Source organism: Trachypithecus francoisi, unplaced genomic scaffold (assembly GCF_009764315.1).
Source record: "Trachypithecus francoisi isolate TF-2019V2 unplaced genomic scaffold, Tfra_2.0 Lachesis_group0, whole genome shotgun sequence".
Lineage (NCBI taxonomy): Eukaryota > Metazoa > Chordata > Mammalia > Primates > Cercopithecidae > Trachypithecus > Trachypithecus francoisi.
The window spans coordinates 141495901-141512400 of NW_022681453.1; the positions used below are offsets into that span (position 1 = coordinate 141495901).

The 16500-nt window shown below is 42.2% G+C and overlaps 1 protein-coding gene across 1 annotated transcript in view; it reads left to right on the plus strand.

Moving 5' to 3' along the window:
• The window catches only part of LOC117083983, a 108310-nt gene extending 92216 nt beyond the window's left edge, over positions 1 to 16094 (plus strand). Inside the window, exon 3 of the mRNA XM_033212256.1 lies at positions 13426 to 16094. The gene's annotated coding sequence lies outside the window, so the exon portion shown is untranslated. The remainder of the gene's footprint in view (positions 1 to 13425) is intronic.
• Positions 16095 to 16500: the final 406 nt, after the last annotated feature.

Genomic DNA, 16500 nt, shown 5'->3' on the forward strand with positions numbered 1-16500 from the left:
GGCCTGGGACCTAGCTGGTGGGAGAGTGGGATCTTTGACTATCTTTTCAACTTTTTTTCCCTATAGTTTCTGATCTTTTCAGGTTTTCTGCTTCTTTTTTAATCATTTTAGCAGTTCATATATGTCTAGAAAATTTTTATTTCCACATTTATTCTTCCAAAATTCTTTTAAATGTACTGGTATTTGCATATATACTCTTTCATAATTTGAAATCAAATTCATGTCTGTAGTTATACCCTCTGTATTATTCCTAAGTTTTGTTTACTGTTTTTCATACTGGTCTTTTGTTGAACTTAACATCTTTTGGGTTTTAATGATCAAACCGACTTGTTTTCTATTTCATCATCCTACTTTTTCTTTATTGAATCCCTTTCTTCTACTTTTTTTTTAAAGGAATCTTATTGTTAAGCACATTTTCAATCTTTCTTATTTTGCATTTTAAACTTTGACTGTGTCTTTGATGCGTCCTGTAAATTTTGAGCTGAGTGCTCTGATTATTACTCACTGCTATGTGGTCTCTAATTTCAGCTTTGATTTTCTTTTATAAATTACTCTTGGGTTAGAGCTCCAAGAGATCAGTAGTATTTCTCTTTTGAGCGTTTTATTAAGATTTTATTTCTGGCTGAATACCGAATCAGATTTTTTAAGTGTTCTATAGAAATTTAAACATATATTTTATGTTTGTTGAAAACTGAGTTTGCATATGAAAATTATCTAGCTCAGTGTGTATTCAAATCATCCATACCCTTACCTATTTTTTCGTCTACTTGGTCTGTCAATGTCTAAGAAAGATGTGCTAAAGTTTCCCACCATGATTACGGGTTAACAGTTTCTGCTTGCGTTTCTAACACTTGTTACATAGTTCCATGCTGTGTTGTTCAGTGGGGAAAGGTTTGTGGCTACTATTATCTTCTAGATTGCATCTTTAATCCATATAAAATATTCTCTTACTTTTGGCCTTAAATTCTATTTTTGTCTGACATTAGTACTGTGTTTTTTGCTTTCTTTTTGACAACATTTAGTTGGTTTTTTCGTTGGTTTATCTCCAGTCATTCTATATCATTTTAAGTCTTTTGAAAATAACAAACAGCTTGGTTCTGTACATTCCCCATCTCAAAGTCTGTTAACAGGAGACTCTAAACTGTATTTATTATATATATTGGTATATTTGGACTTATCCCTGTCATTCATTTTCTACTTAACATGCTTCTTGTTTCTCTACCTGCCTCTTTTTTCTTTATTGCTATATTCATAATGTTTTCTTTTTCATCCTTCTGTGCTTTGGAAGTTCTCCATCCTATTCTTCTTCAGTTATTTTTAAAATTTTTTATTTTATTTATTTATTGAGACAGGGTCTTGCTGTGTTACCCAGGCTGGAGTGCAGTGGTGCAATTATGGCTCACTGCAGCCTCAACCTCCCAAGTAGCTAGGACTACAGGTGCACACCACTATATCTTTTTTTTTTTTTTTTTCTGTAGAGACAGGGTCTCACTGTGTTGCTCAGACTGGTCTTGAACTCCTGGGCTCAAAGTGATCCTACTGTCTCAGCCTCCCAAAGTGCTGGGATTACAGGCTTGAACCACTGCGCCCGACTGACTCTTCAGTTATTTAAAGCAGAGTGTTTAATCCTTATCATTGATGGGAAACTATAATTTCAAATTTCAATCAAAATTTGTAATCTACCCTCCCCCACCAAGACAAAAATCTTTAGCACATTTTTATATGCTTTTAACTTCCAAGGATTTCTCGCTCCGATTGTTTTTTGTTTTGTTTTGTTTTGTTTTTCCACAATAACCTATTGTTGTTTTACCAGTGCACTTTGAAGAGAGAGAGTGAGTCTGTGTGGGTAGTGTATAAGTTCTGTTATCTGCTTTGGAGTCTAGTTCTATTTATCCTCAACTGTCTCTATTGTGCAAATGATTTCCTCGAATATCTGATGATTCTTGCTTGTCCATTCATATTTTAAATACAGAAATGTGTGAACTGGTGTTGGTAATTGTCTTGTGTTTCTCACTGTCATAAGCCTTGGTTTCCACTGCAGATCTCACCTCTGGAGGGAAGGGATGAGCCACGTGTCAGTAGCTGGTTTCCCTTTGGGGTGCCTGAGAAGTGAGCAGCCCACTGCTGGGACCCTCATGGGGTGCTATAGGGAAGCTTCATCCTGTGGAGCTGTTTCCCAGAGCTCACTTCTGAACAGAGTTATGTTTCTCTTTTCCTCGCCTTATCCTTGACGCTGTCTACTGAGGTACCTTGTGCCCTCTGACTGATGTTCTAGACACGGTATCCCGGAGAACAGTCCCTACACATTCTAGACCAATTCCCAGCCTTAAGGGCTACACTTATGGGTCAAGCTGGGTCAAGCTTGGTCACAGACACTGCCTCCAGTCTTCCACACAGTTGGGGAAGGGGCAGGAAGGATTGGTCCCTGTGTGTAGACTATCTTTTAACTTAGACTGCCCTTCCTCCACATTTGGAGTTTTTTCAGTCTACCATTGTGAAGATTCTCTTACCCCTGCTGAGCCTACTGCTGAGCCTGTGCAGGGTAGCAGTTCACTATTGTAACTTTCCCATCAACCTGCCCCACCCGCTTTCTGTCTTCTAGAAGTTCATCAATGTACCCGGGGTGCTAATAGGGCCCACCTTTCAATGCTATTAAGGATTTATTTTATTTCTTGGTAAAGGGAAGAAAACATTTATACTTGGTCTGCCATCTTGAACCAAAAGTCTAGAAGGATTCAGGATGTTACAAACATAGCTTTTTGAGTGAAAAAACAAATCACTAAAATATTTTGTTCTATAAATAATTCTAAAAGAGACATCTCTTTTCCTTTAAATGTTAGTCAAATAAATAAAATATAGGAATGTAGTAGTGTTTGTCTAAGATTAGAATGAAGTAGTGAGCACTACTGTCCCTACAGAGGCTGAGTGTTGGGGCTGAGCTTGTATTGGCAGCATTGGTCATATACACTGTCTGCCTCTATTAAAATGTAACTACTATTAGCAAATGAAATTAAATACTTCAGTTGCCTAGTAACTAATCCAATCTGAGAAAGAAGCAAAAATAGAATACATAAATTTAGAACTTTTAGGCCACGTGCCAAGCAAAATATTCTTGCTGTATCCTTTTGATCATCTGCGATTTGAATGGAAGAAAGAATATTTTGGTGTTAAGGCAACATTTGTGTTGATATTTCTTGAAAAAGTGAATACCCCTTGATAACTGAACATATATGAGAAATCATCCGGCTTCCCAGGGACCTCTGGCCACACTATCCCTCAAAATCACCAAATGGAAGAAGCTCTGACTAGTAGCAATTTATTTTTCTGACTTAATTAAAAAGCCAAAGGGCATTATGTGATTTCAGCCACATTGTACTATTAGAAGAAAAGTATAAACCATCTGCTTTACCCATTTTCATGAAAATAAAAAAATCAAGCAGCTTTTCAACAAGACACAAAAAAATTAAGAAACAATTTAATGTTTTGTGTACATGAAGTAATTACTGGGGGGTCATATATTAGAGTTCAAAGAAATACCATGATATTGACATTAAATGTGACATCAGTTACTTCAAATATTACTTTTTTCTGTCTCCATTAAAAAAATGAAAAAAAACATGTATTTACAGATCATGACATATTTCAAAATAGTAAGTAAAAAAGAAAATGAAAAAATTATTCCCCTCCAAACAAAAAGAATGTAAAACTTAAGACTTGTAAGACTAATACAATGAATTTCATATACTCTGGACCCAGATTGATTACTTTATAAGTTCTCTGTCTCCCTTTCTGTTTTTCTTTCTCTCTCTCTCACACACACACACACACAAATACACAAATGTGTGCATGTGCGTATATGCACATTCTCCCCTAAACCATTTGGGAATTAGTTTGTCTTTAAATATTTCATTATGTATTTCCTGAGAACATAACCAAGCACAATTATGCAATTCAGGAAATTTAACATTGATAAAATATTGTATTGGTACAATTTTTGTGTTAGTATTGTATTGATACATATCACTATCCATATTCACATTTTGCCACTTGTCCTGATAATATCCTTTACAGACATTTCTTTTTCCCTTGATCCAGGATTCAGTCCAGTAGTGTGCATTGCATTTGGTTATGTTTCTTTGATCTTCAGTAATGTGAAACAGTCCCTCAGCCTTTCTTGTCTTTCATGACATTGACATTTTTTAAGAAAACAAAGAATGTCTCTTACTTTGGGTTTTTGTGATACTTCTTCATGATTAGATAGAAGACACATTTTCAGTCATTAATCGCAATCTTCTTTTGAATAATCTAAATCCTTAAGAGGACCATCAGGTAGAAGGTGGTTAGCAAACATCAGAGCCTGTCAGCCCAAAGCATAGCTGGGTCAGATGTGGCTCTTGGCTGGGGGTGGCTGGCAGCCTTGCCAGGCCAGGCTCATGTGCCGAGGGCTGTGGCCCCAGCTCTCTGGTGTATCACCACTTGGCACACAGTAGGCACTTCCTAACAAAGTATGCAGGGACTCATTCCAAAATGGGAAAGCAATAATTTGAGCATGAAACCTATTTTTTCCACTCTTTTAGAAATATAAAAGCTCATAAAAGAAGAGGCCACAAACATTAGCAAAAGTATTTGGGCTATCTAAATGGTCTTCTATTACTAATAGCAAGTTAAGTTTTATATATATATGTGTGTGTGTATATATGTGTATATATATATATATACACTTTAAGTTTTAGGGTACATGTGTACAACATGCAGGTTTGATACATAGGTATACATGTGCCATGTTGGTTTGCTGCACCCATCAACTCATCATTTACATTAGGTATTTCTCCTAATGCTATCCCTCCCCCAGGCCCCAGTGTGTGATGTTTCCCACCCTGTGTCCAAGTGATCTCATTGTTCAGTTCCCACCTATGAGTGAGAACATGCGGTATTTGGTTTTCTGTCCTTGTGATAGTTTGCTGAGAATGATGGTTTCCAGCTTCATCCATGTCCCTGCAAAGGACATGAACTCATCCTTTTATATGGCTGCATAGTATTCCATGGTGCATATGTGCCACATTTTCTTAATCCAGTCTACCATTGATGGACATTTGGGTTGGTTCCAAGTTTTAGCTATTGTGAAAAGTTTTTAAACTGATATCAACTTTAACTGTTTAAAGAAAGGTTGGCTGATAAATTGAAGGGTGAGAATTATGAGTAAACCACTCGCAATGGAAATGAGTTCATAAAATAGGCTTAAAAGGGAAGTTCACATTCAGACCAGTGGGCTAAATGTATATAACCTGACCTTCTTAAAGTCAGGTTTTGCCCCCACACCCATGTTTTCAAAGATGGATTAGGTTAGGGAAGGTTTTTGTGGGAACTGTGTATGTATGTAAGAGCTTATGTTTACACGTGGTTGGATTTGGAAGAGGAAATAGTCAAAGACCTGTTTCTTGTTCTCAGGACGTAAGAGTTTCATATCTAAGTGTCCCAGGGCCACAGGTTTTTCACTGACATGGTCTATTATCACCCACATCCACAGGCATCTGCACATTATAAATTCTGGATAGTATCAAACAGTTCTTCTTGGCCTCTGTGTGCAACCTCTTTGTTTAGTGTCCAACTTCATTCCTTTCTGCAGGTCTTCCCTTTTGTTCCTCCATTCTCATCTTTCTGCAGTTTTTGCCAATCTCAAAAATGCAGGCCAGAAACATTATAGCAGTCACCGCAGGGCTGTGATGTCAAGTTCTTTGGACTTCTCACCATAATGCTTTGTGCATCCTTTTTATTTGCAACTCTTATTTCATTATGGCTTGAACCTAAGTCATCGTTCTGAGCTTAAGTTCTTACCTGCTGTCTTCAGCTTCCATGCCTTCTCAACTGCTTCCCCTCTCCTCTGCTTTGTGCAAAGACCAAGGGAAGAGTGAGCAGCTCTTTGGAACAAATATATTGCTTCTCAGTCTTTTATTTATTCAAAAAGCATTTATTGAGCATCTGCTATGTGCCAGGCACTGTTCTTGGCATTAGACGTACAGATGAACAGGTCAGATGAGATCCCTACCCTCAATGGAGTTTATATTCCAGTGGGAATCATGTGATAGACTAGGATATAAATACAGGAAGTTCATAGTTCCCAATGGAGATAAGCATTATGGTGAAAATCAAATGGGTTAACATGGAAGATAGCAGGAAATGCTTACGGCACAGACCCTGGCTTCCCAGTCTGTCCTCTCAGAGAGGAAGCCCTCTCTAATTATGGGTTTTGCTCTGGTACTCCTCTGCACAAGCTGCTCGTCTGTTCCCTCTTTTCCCTTGGGCTGGATCCAGGGTAAGTATTGGGGGAGATGCCAGCTAGACCCCAGGAGCTCTTTAGGAAATGCTAAGTTACTTGGAGACAAGACAGGGTGTGTACCTCTCACAGGCATAACCTGGGGGTCAAGGAACTGAATGATCCCGTTCGATAATCTGAGAACTTACTTACTAAAGAAAAAGACTTTTAGTTCATTCAGGGGGAAGCGAATAGAGCATGATTTGTTTAACCTAATCTTTATGTGGAAAAAAATCAGAGCTATGGTACCACAAATTTAGATTAGATAACATCTTGCTTATACTTTCTAGACATGATGTGACTATACTATGTAGTTAACTCAATGATTTTTGTAACTCTTAGTAATTACCATTTCAATTACATCTGCCCCTAAAATCGGGCCATATGCAAGTCTCTCATATATTATTTATCTTTCAAAATGAAAAGGTAACAGACTGAAATTATAACCTTAAACAGTGTAGGTTGTAGGCATTATTTTTCCCACATCTTTTCAAAAGGTCACATCTTTGGGCTAAGGTTTGAATTTTGGAATGCATCTAGCTAGCTTGGGTTGGGCATGAGAGGAAGGAACAGCTGTATCTGTTCAGGAGTTAATTGGTAACAATTCTCTAAGCCATTGAAATGAATTCTTTTCCTCAGGCTGATGCCAGAGATAGTTGTATTATGAATTTAGCTGTGAGCAATTTTATATTGTATAGTACATAAAAGAACATACACATTGTCCAATAAAAGACATGTACTGTCACCAAAACTTAACCTAAGGCACTCATTTGGGGAGTGAGAGAGCAAGGCAGTTCTCATGCCTTTGGTAGGACAGAACCACCGCATCCAGCCAGGTCAACCTCACTTACATGTGGTGCTTCTCCATAGTTTGAAAAGGGCTTCCTTAGTCCTGCCATAGCACAAAGCTCAGATTCTCTTTGACCTTCACCCTGTCCTGCAATCCATGGGCTATGTGGGCAGCCCCAGGCCAGGGAAGCACTGGTTGGAGGGCTTTGATGCCCCCACCTTGCTTTGAGGGGAACACAGGGCACCGCTCTCCTTTCCTCTGCTATCTTCTGATTCCAGAACTCCTGTAAATGGCAGATGCCCAATAGTAGAGCTGAAATGAACACATTTTTTTGCATTTTCAGCTGAGGTGGCCCATGAGGGACAACAGAGGCCTCCCTGGAGGGACTGGGGCCCACATAACTCTCACCAAGGTAACAAAGCATGGCCAGAAGGTCAAAATTCCTGCCTTCAGGGATTTGTAGCCCTTTAACCTCTGGAAGGAAAAGTTCAAAAAGGAGGTCCCTTGAGTGGTACAGTGCACAGATTTTATCACAGTACAATACAACACATGGACCAGGATTTCTCTACCCTTCCCACACCTGAGCAGCACCAGGCTGCAACATCGTAAGGTTCCTAAGCAAAGCAAGCATAAAACTGGCAAAACCTGAGTGTCCCTGTTATTCCCTGGTGACCTTAATAGCCCTCCCACCTCTACCCCATGGGTCCACCACCATTTTTCCTTCTTCTGAATCCTAAATGCGGCCAGCTATGGTCTAGAAAGTGTGGACCACTCACATGGTGCCTTACCCCAAGAGCAGCCTCCTAATCCAGAGACAGACAGACCCAAATGAGGAGGAGAAAATAAATAATCTTCCATCTGCAAGAGCCTTTTTTTTTTTTTTTAGCACAATGTGAAAGTAACTTCAAAGATAAAAGTAAAAACTTGAGATTCCAAAGAAAATGAACTGTAGTGGCAAGCATGATATATACACAATTGCACTCCATGACTGTCAAAATTCAGCAGGGAGAATCATTGTCCCTTGGTAATTATGCGCATCCATTAGCATGGCATCCATTCTTTGTCAGAAGCGTTTGGTGACAGTCTCTCTCCAGAGAAGCACACAGCTCGCGTGGCCTGCAGTTAGATGGCCAGGACACACCTCCCCCAGGGAAATGCTGCTGATAACACCCTATTAAAGGCAGAGTTTGTTGGGTTTTGTTTTTTTAATCTCAGATGCCAGTGCAGAGGCACAAGATGTTTATTATAATTTTATAGACACCTCTAACAAAAGCTTCACTCAGGAAGGAAAATTAAATGTTAAGGTTTCAGGGATGGTGGGGGTGGGGTGGTAAGCTGCAGAAGGTTGGAAAAGAGAGGGGAAGTGTCATTTCCTTTCCTTTAGGAAAGAGAAAGACGGGGCAAGCCATAAACATAGCTTCATTCCCAAGCTGGCAATTCTTACACTTAATATGTTTTGTCAGGCAAGTCTTCAATACAGATTAAAATGAAATGCCAAGTAATTTCCACCTCTCGGCCGCTCATGTCTGCGAACAATGGAGAGTGTTTTGATGAATGTCAGTTAATGGCACTTACGCTCGTAGATTTCATCCTCGCAGCAAGGCCTAAGAAATGGGGGGTGAGGGGCTATCTGTGTGTGGAGGGGAGGGATGGGGAAGATTGGTTCATAATCCCCTTCTTACTAATTTGATTCATAATGATGGAAATTGAAAGTGAACCAAAAACAAAATCAGGATGCCCAGAGAAGATGACCCTTTGTTGTTAATTAGGCTCAAAGCAGAAAACATGATTTCTACAAGCTGGGTCCACTAGGAGAAGGATTTCTTCGCGTTTAAATGTTTGCCAGGCAGCTTCTACTTCAGTGGAAGGGGCCGGCTGCATTGCTGGGGTCTAAGTCTTTGGTTCAACTGGAAAGTTTGCAGCAAGTCTCTCAATAGTCATACTTCCCAGTCAGTTCCATCCTGACACAAACCCGACGCTGCAAAACCCACAGGCTGAGCCTTGTTATCTCATTTCCCCGTACATCACTGCCTTTGCAATTTTGCATTCTGAACTCCCAGTGTGGGGTAATTTTGAAGAGCAGGATAAAAACTGAAGCGCCAACAGAATTCTATCACCCAGGGATTTAAATCCTCACCTTCCTCACAACTGGCATGTGCAATGTACTTATTTCTCTTATCCTGTTCTTAAGCTTGATTGGGAGGATTTGGTTTTCCCTTATTCTCTTACTGCCTGGAATAGGAGCTTTAACTGGAAATTGCTGACTAATTTTATGGTTGTGTAGGTAACAGGGAACACTTCTGTCTGGTAATCATTGTGAACAACATCTCTCTGTATTCAAAGTCTAGTGAGTTACATTGGTATTCCCTTCACAGTCACAGTGACCAGCCCATTGACTCAGCTTTGGTGTTACATGTTTCTTGTTGGTTTGCTTTTTGGAATCACTGCTTACCAAATTTTGTAGTATCAAACCCAGCCTTTTTAGATGTTGAATCAAATAAATTCTTGGGAGGTGTGGAAAAATTATCTTCCAGAAATGGAAGTCCCAAGAGCAAGGGGAATAAAACTAAGGTGTGTTGGGCTCCTCTGTTCTCCTATGTACCCTATGCTCGTTCCCTCTCCCCCACCTCATCTGCAGAAAAACCTTCTGAAGGGGTTGCTGTCCCTAGCTCACCCAAAGGAAACTGAGCTCACTGGCTTGCTCAAGACCCTGCATGGCTAGGGACGCCAGAGCAAGGCAGACTGATGGGTCTGTCTGACCCAAAGTCCAGCTCTCTCACTGAAGCCTTATCTTTTGGAAAGCTTCCAACAGTAACTCAGGAATTGAGCTTACTTGCTTAAAAAAAAAAAGAAAAAAAGGTTGATAAAACAACCTTCTGGTTATACTTGTACACTGATGCTGAATCCTGTTTTAAATTTTTTTAACCTTGCACATTCCGGTCAGTGATTCGTCTCAAAGCATAAAACATGATTTCTGAGAACTGAGTCCACTTGGCAGAGGATCACTTTGCATTGAAGGAATCATACATTTTCTCATGTACGTTTCATAGGCCGTGTGAGTTTTCACCTTCCTGGATAACCAGGAATGTCCATTTTGCTGCCAGTTCCAGGCTTTTCAAAACTAAAGTTTCAAAGAGGTGCCTCTAAAACATGAATAAAATGGAATGACATGAATAAATGGAATGGCATGAATAAAATGGAATGGCATGAATCGGTCTCCCATCTTCATCAGGGGCATTTGGAAAAGCAGTGGAGAGTAGGCAGCCTGCCTGCCTGTGAGGAAAGGAAGGACCACACTCCCTGAAGACACCTGGGGACAGGAGGACTATGGCTCAAGCACAAGCCAAATGCCCGTGACTGACCCAGAGGCCCATAGCCACTCCCCGCCATCATGATCCAGAGGCACACTGTTGTCTTGGCATCTGGGGGATGAGCACCAGCCTCCCGGGCTTGTCATCACTATCACTGGGAGAATGGTGGAGGCAGGGGAAGCATGTGAGTGAGGCCGAGTCTCCATTTCCTCACCCATTAAGTGGGGGCAATGATGTCCACCTTTCAGGGTTGCTGCAAGGCTTGGGGAGGGGGGTATGTGGAGCACCAGGCAGAGTCAGGCTTGGTGAAAGATGCTGTTGCAACCGAGGGGTTGCAGAAGATTCCAGCGAAGCCAGGTATCTCTAGCCCTCCTCAGCTGCCCTGAACTCAGTTACTGCTGCTTTTTTCTAGTCTGTCTCTGATAACAATTCAAGTCTTCTTGCATTTCGAGGGAGTATAAAGGTGGGAGTTTAAGGTGCCAGGGAGGTGAATATTGAGTCTTCAGCCCCGTCCTGGAAAGACTAATTCAGAAAAGCAGCTTTGTCAGGCCAGAAAGCTGCAGGGTATCTCCTCAGGTTCTTTCCTCTGGGACCTTCTCAGGATCAGAGGGATTCTTCAGTTTCTAAATCAAAGTAAAATCTCTGACAAAACACCAAAATAGAGCAGAGTGTCTCTGTCAGCAAGTTTTGCTTCCTGAAGAACCATTTCTGCAGGCAGAAACACCAGCGGTCACTAGAGGAGCAGGAGGGTTGCAGCCCAGGAGCCCTGCCTCAGTCTAGACCCTCCACCAAATGGGAGGCAGGGGATTGTCTGCTTCCCAGGGCAAGATGGGCATCCCTACAAAAGGATTGCAAGATTTTGCTAATTTGTGTTGGTGAAAACATGAAGAATGTGCATAGGAATGGATTATGAGGATGTTGGACCAAAGATGGAGTTGAGAGATCCTGAATTGTATGTGTCAGCTGAGCAGCTGGAAGTGGCTCCAAGAGATAGTTTGGTTGGTTAGCTGAAAGTGAGATTCAATGGTTCTACATTCCATGTGGTTTCCAAAACTTCCTTGGCATCATGTAAGAGGATGGAATCAAAGGCTTAGAAGGCTGGGATGTGAGAATCAATTTATCATGTGCTCCCTGCACACCCACATTCACACTCTGTCCCTGGAGTAGGCTCAGAGGATACTCCCTTCAGTAAGGCCTTGAGCAGCCTGTCACTGATGGAGCCCCATTGGCCTGGGAGATCACTGTGGTGGTTGAGCTCCGTAGGCTGGGCACATTTGTGGGGGTGCTGCCATTGAGATAGGCTGTCTGATTTCAGTGGAGATGATATAGGATCACCATGTGTCAGAGACCAGAGATAGGCACTTAACTGCCAGGGACAGAGTGGGCACAGTTACCTAATGGGCATCAAAATGTTTTTCAGTATTGCTCTCCAGGTCTTCTACCAATGTGAGTTGTGTGATGTTTCCTCTCTCCATTATTTTTCTTTGCTTTTACTACAACTACCTAAATACTGTATACCCTATCTTGGCTATGAATCAACTGATACCTCTATTTTGATCCTTTTAAATTTTTCTTCCACATCCTGGAGAAAACCTCTTCCAAGGACATAGTGGGTGCCACAAATACATTATCCTTTGACATAATGGACCCTGAGGCCAGGGGCGTAATTTAGAATGAATGTGCCAAGTGTGTGCCACTCCTTCAGGACAGAGCTGGCGATGGGAACTCCCCACTTTGGAGTCTGGGCTTATTTTTGTGGTATTAGAGACACCTGTTAGTGAGCTGCCAATTACTGTGACTGTTGATTGAGCCCAAGGATTATCTTTTATTCCCTCTACCAGCCAAGGAGGATGTCATCCCATTTTACAGATGGAGAAACTGTCATCTAATCATTAGGTGTGTGTTGCTGAGCTTTCTCCTTCTATCCCACATACCCAGAGTGTACCTGCAAGAGCCCCTTTCAGACCTCCTAGAGTGCAGTGTGCTCATCTTAACGCCCCTGCCAACTTAGTTTGAATCAATGTCATGGAGGAGCTGACTTGCTCATCTTCACTTTGCTGGTCTGGACCCATTATAGGGGTCAAGAAAATTAAAAGCATTAGTTTCAAAGGAAAGCTAAAGATGTTTGCTAAATATGTATGGCCCCTACAAACCTGTGGTTTCATAAAGGTTAACTGGCTGCTTTAAGCTCCACTGCCTCAGTTTCCCCCATCTGCAAGATGGGGACAAAACCGTGACCTGTTTCCCATCTTGTCACATCCCATTTTGTTGCCTCTGAAGGACAAGGAGAACTGAAGTGAAACCATATCGTCAGCTGAGAAGATGGGCTTTGCTAAAGATTTTCTCATTTCACCCCTTTCTCTTCAGCTTCACTTGAAAGTCCCCCTTCTCCTGCCCCCAGGTCTGTAGCTATTGCCTTAGCCCCCAGGAGTAGGGAACAAAGGAATGACATCAGCTAAGTTGTGGGCTTGCTGCTTGTCTTAAAAAGTATCCCATCCTTTTTTTTTTTTCTTTCTAGTGATGTAGAATGGGAGGGAGAAGGGGGGAGGAAAGGATGGTGTCACAAATACACACAGTCTGAGAGCACCCAGCCCTAAAACAGGAAACTCTTCATCCTCTCACCACCTGTGCTTCGAAGATTCATAAAAGCATGTCACTAGAAGCATCGTGTGAAATGAGCTAAGAGGCACTTGAGGGTGCATGATAATGTTAGCTGTGCCCTGCCACTTTGTTAAAGAATGTGCAAGTGCAGGGAGAAATCCAGCACTGAGCGCCCAGGCAGGCAGGACTCTTCACCTGCCACACCCTCCCTCCCTCCCCTCAACCACCCACCCCCACCCACAGTTTTTTTAGCCCAGGGTTAAGATGGCAGGTCCATTATATAGTGGACCATCTTTCATGGCCCCCAGGAAGTTCAGATAAGTCCCAAGGTTGCTTTTACTGAGTCTGAAAAGGCTTGCCTTGAAGTTAAGGTGACTAGAGGGTGACTGATTCCTGAAAATCTCTTGCAGAGTGAAGGATGAGTTTGGACTTCTCAGTTTGTGTCCAGAACAAGGATGGAGAGGCTCAGCAGCACCAACAGATCAGTACGTAGGTTTTTTCTGTGCCATATGATCGGGTTCTGAGTTGCTACAGCCATGGCCTTGGGCACGTGATGGTCTGCTTTTGAGGCTCAAGGGTATTGTTATTACCATCTCAGCAATAAGAAAACAAGCCCAGAGTGAGCACTGGCCAGTGTTACAAGGCTGTAGAACACAGCAAAGTCAGGGGAGTGGTCAGCTCTGGGGCATGGAGACACGACTCATGTCCCTGCCTCTCTCCACCCTCCCTGGGATTCAATTCCCATGGGGAAGGGGTCCTTGCTCTTGTCTGTGCTTCAGACACTGTCTCACAATATGGTCTTTCAGTGTTAACAGTAAAATATTAATACCTAGTGTTATGGAAGTGTTTTACTTTGAGCAAAGTCTCAGGGATATTTGTCTGCCCATTCCTCATTCAGTAATGTCAGTAAATAATTGCACAAATAATTTTTAAAAAAACATTACCAAGGAAGCTGCATGGACCCCTTGAATTCTGTTCCCTGCCTTGGTCTCTCCCACTTTCCTGTTCTTCCTGTTTGTGCATCTGAATAAACCCGTTCCCCAGGCATGTGAGCACATCCATTTGCAGGAAAGCTGCCCCCTACCCCCAGGACTGGAAGCTCTTTTGAGGTACGGTACAAAGAGCCAGAGTTCCAGAATTCACCAGCTCCAGCTCACCTGTGTCTCCCTCAGGGGCGAACAGAGGTGGATCTTTGAGCTGCTCCAATAATGACATTCTGGAAGAGTCAATGTCAACCTCTGTGCCTCGGCCTAGAGTCTGGGGAGAGGACCCCCCATGAGGCAACTGCTCCCAGCCCCCAGAAGTTGGTTAAGAACTACAGGGTGATTTGGATTTGTGAGTTGTCCTTCAATTTTGCTAGTGATTTCTCTAAATAATGGCCAGGAAATCTGACAGGTCTGGAGGTGAGACTGAAGTGAGTCATTGCCGGTGTCAGCATGTGTGTGCCAGTGTCTCCCAGCTCAGGCTGCAGAGTGTAAGAGAGGGTGACTCATTCATTCTCAGAAGCCTGTTCTTGGTTACCTTTCCCTGAGTATTTTGTGGTGGTGTTGAGATAACTCATTTTGTTCAGAAGCAGAACTTCCCCTTACTGCTACTCTATGAAACCATGTTTCATTAAAGGGTTTTCTTCCTCCAAAACTCTATTAGCTGCTGCATTTTTTTAAGAGCGAATTTCTTGGGAGAACTACTGGAGAGAAGAGAATACAAACATATTGTTTTAGTCCTGTTCTTGCTCTGCTATAAAGAACTACATGAGTCTGGGTAATTTATAAAGAAAAGAGGTTTAATTGGCTCACAGTCCCACAGTCTGTATAGGAAGCATGGCTGGGGAGGCCTCAGGAAACTTACAATCATGATGGAAGGGGAAGCAGCCTACGAAATTTCACAGAGCTCCAAGGCCAGGAGTTGTGGGGAGGAAGGAGGACTTTCAAAAAGAAAAATTAGGTCTCTGCTGCTAACCAGAAATGCCCAGCCAGGCCTTTGAGGTCTCAATGCCAGTCAAGTTTTCAAACAAATATACTTTCCAAAAACACATTTTGTCTGACAAGCAAGCATTTTGAGTTCTCGCAACAGAAATGCGAGAGCTGAGGCAAAACAGGCGGGCATGCAGGAGGAAGTGAGAACAGCTTACCTGCTCCTGTGGACAGAGCCCAAGGGCCCCCTTCAGAGCCCCCTCTGTCTGGGTGGGCAGTCTCAGGTTTGCCGGGATGGTTTGCCCCCAGGGTCCTGGGCAGGCAGCAGGATAAGTGAGGTCAGTAACCCCATGAGTACTGACCACAAGGTCAGGGTGTTTGAGAGAAAATGGAGACAGGACTGTCTTGTTCACTTATTAATAGGCATTTGTCATATGCCAGGTAAGGAAATAATCCTCCCATTGTCAGTATATCTTAATCCTCGTGTTGCCTATATGTCTTTCGAGGCTTGCGGGGGAGGGAAATGCTTTGTCAGAAGAAATCCCTTTTCGGAGATAATGCAGATGCACCTCCTTTTACACAATGGGCATGACCCTTAAATGAAGTGTGTCTCACACGTGATATTCGGGGCAGCAAAGAAACTAGCCTTTTCACACGGTCCTCCTAGAGCTTTTGGGGATGTGACTCCTTAGGTGGATTTCATGTAAATTGAGTTTCTGTAAAAGTTTTTCTGCAATTTGCTTGGTTTCCAAAATAGCAACAAATACTATTCAGTAAAGGCAAGGAGCTGACAATCCTTAGTGCCTCAAGTCCTAGCCATCTCTGATGATCAATATTCATGGGATCGTCACTTCCTTGTTATTACTGCCTTCCCACCTGCCCTCTACCAGCCTGGTAACTGAGATGACCACAATTTTAGAAAAAGAAAAGAATCCAGCCACCTTAAAGCATTTAAAATTCAAATAAGAATTAGAAAAGCAGAGTTCTGAGAACAAGGTCAAAAGAAGGTCTCTTTCAGTTGTATGAAAGTATCACAGTTAAATCCTTGTGAAGAGAGGAACCCAAGCACTTCCACCCCTCAGACAGGTTGAAAGTATGGAGTATAACTCGAGAACCACCCGAAAGATAGGATTTAGACAACTTCAATTTGGCACAAAAAAAAAAAAGACGCGACTACCTAAGGCATGAAATTCACACTGTGGAAAAGAAGAAATCATAAATTCCCTCCCTGATGCTAAGTCGCGTTCAGGCAAAAGCAAATTTTCTGACAGTGAATCAACCACTAAAAAAAGCTTCCTGCAGCACAGGGCACAGAGCAGACTTCGCAAACACTGGTGCTTATTATTCTGCTTCCAGCCTTTATTTCTCCCACCTCTCCCCTCTGAAAGCCACGCTCAAATACAGCAATCCATCCACAGAAGAGATACGCCTTTCCAAGATTAATTACAAGCAGGGGCCACGTGTCTGGGCTGGATATGTGATTGATCCTGCAGGAGGAAATGCAATGGGAAGCTAATGAGAAGCTAATGCTGCCTTTTATCCAGTAAGCAAAGTTCAGAGATGTTTACATTC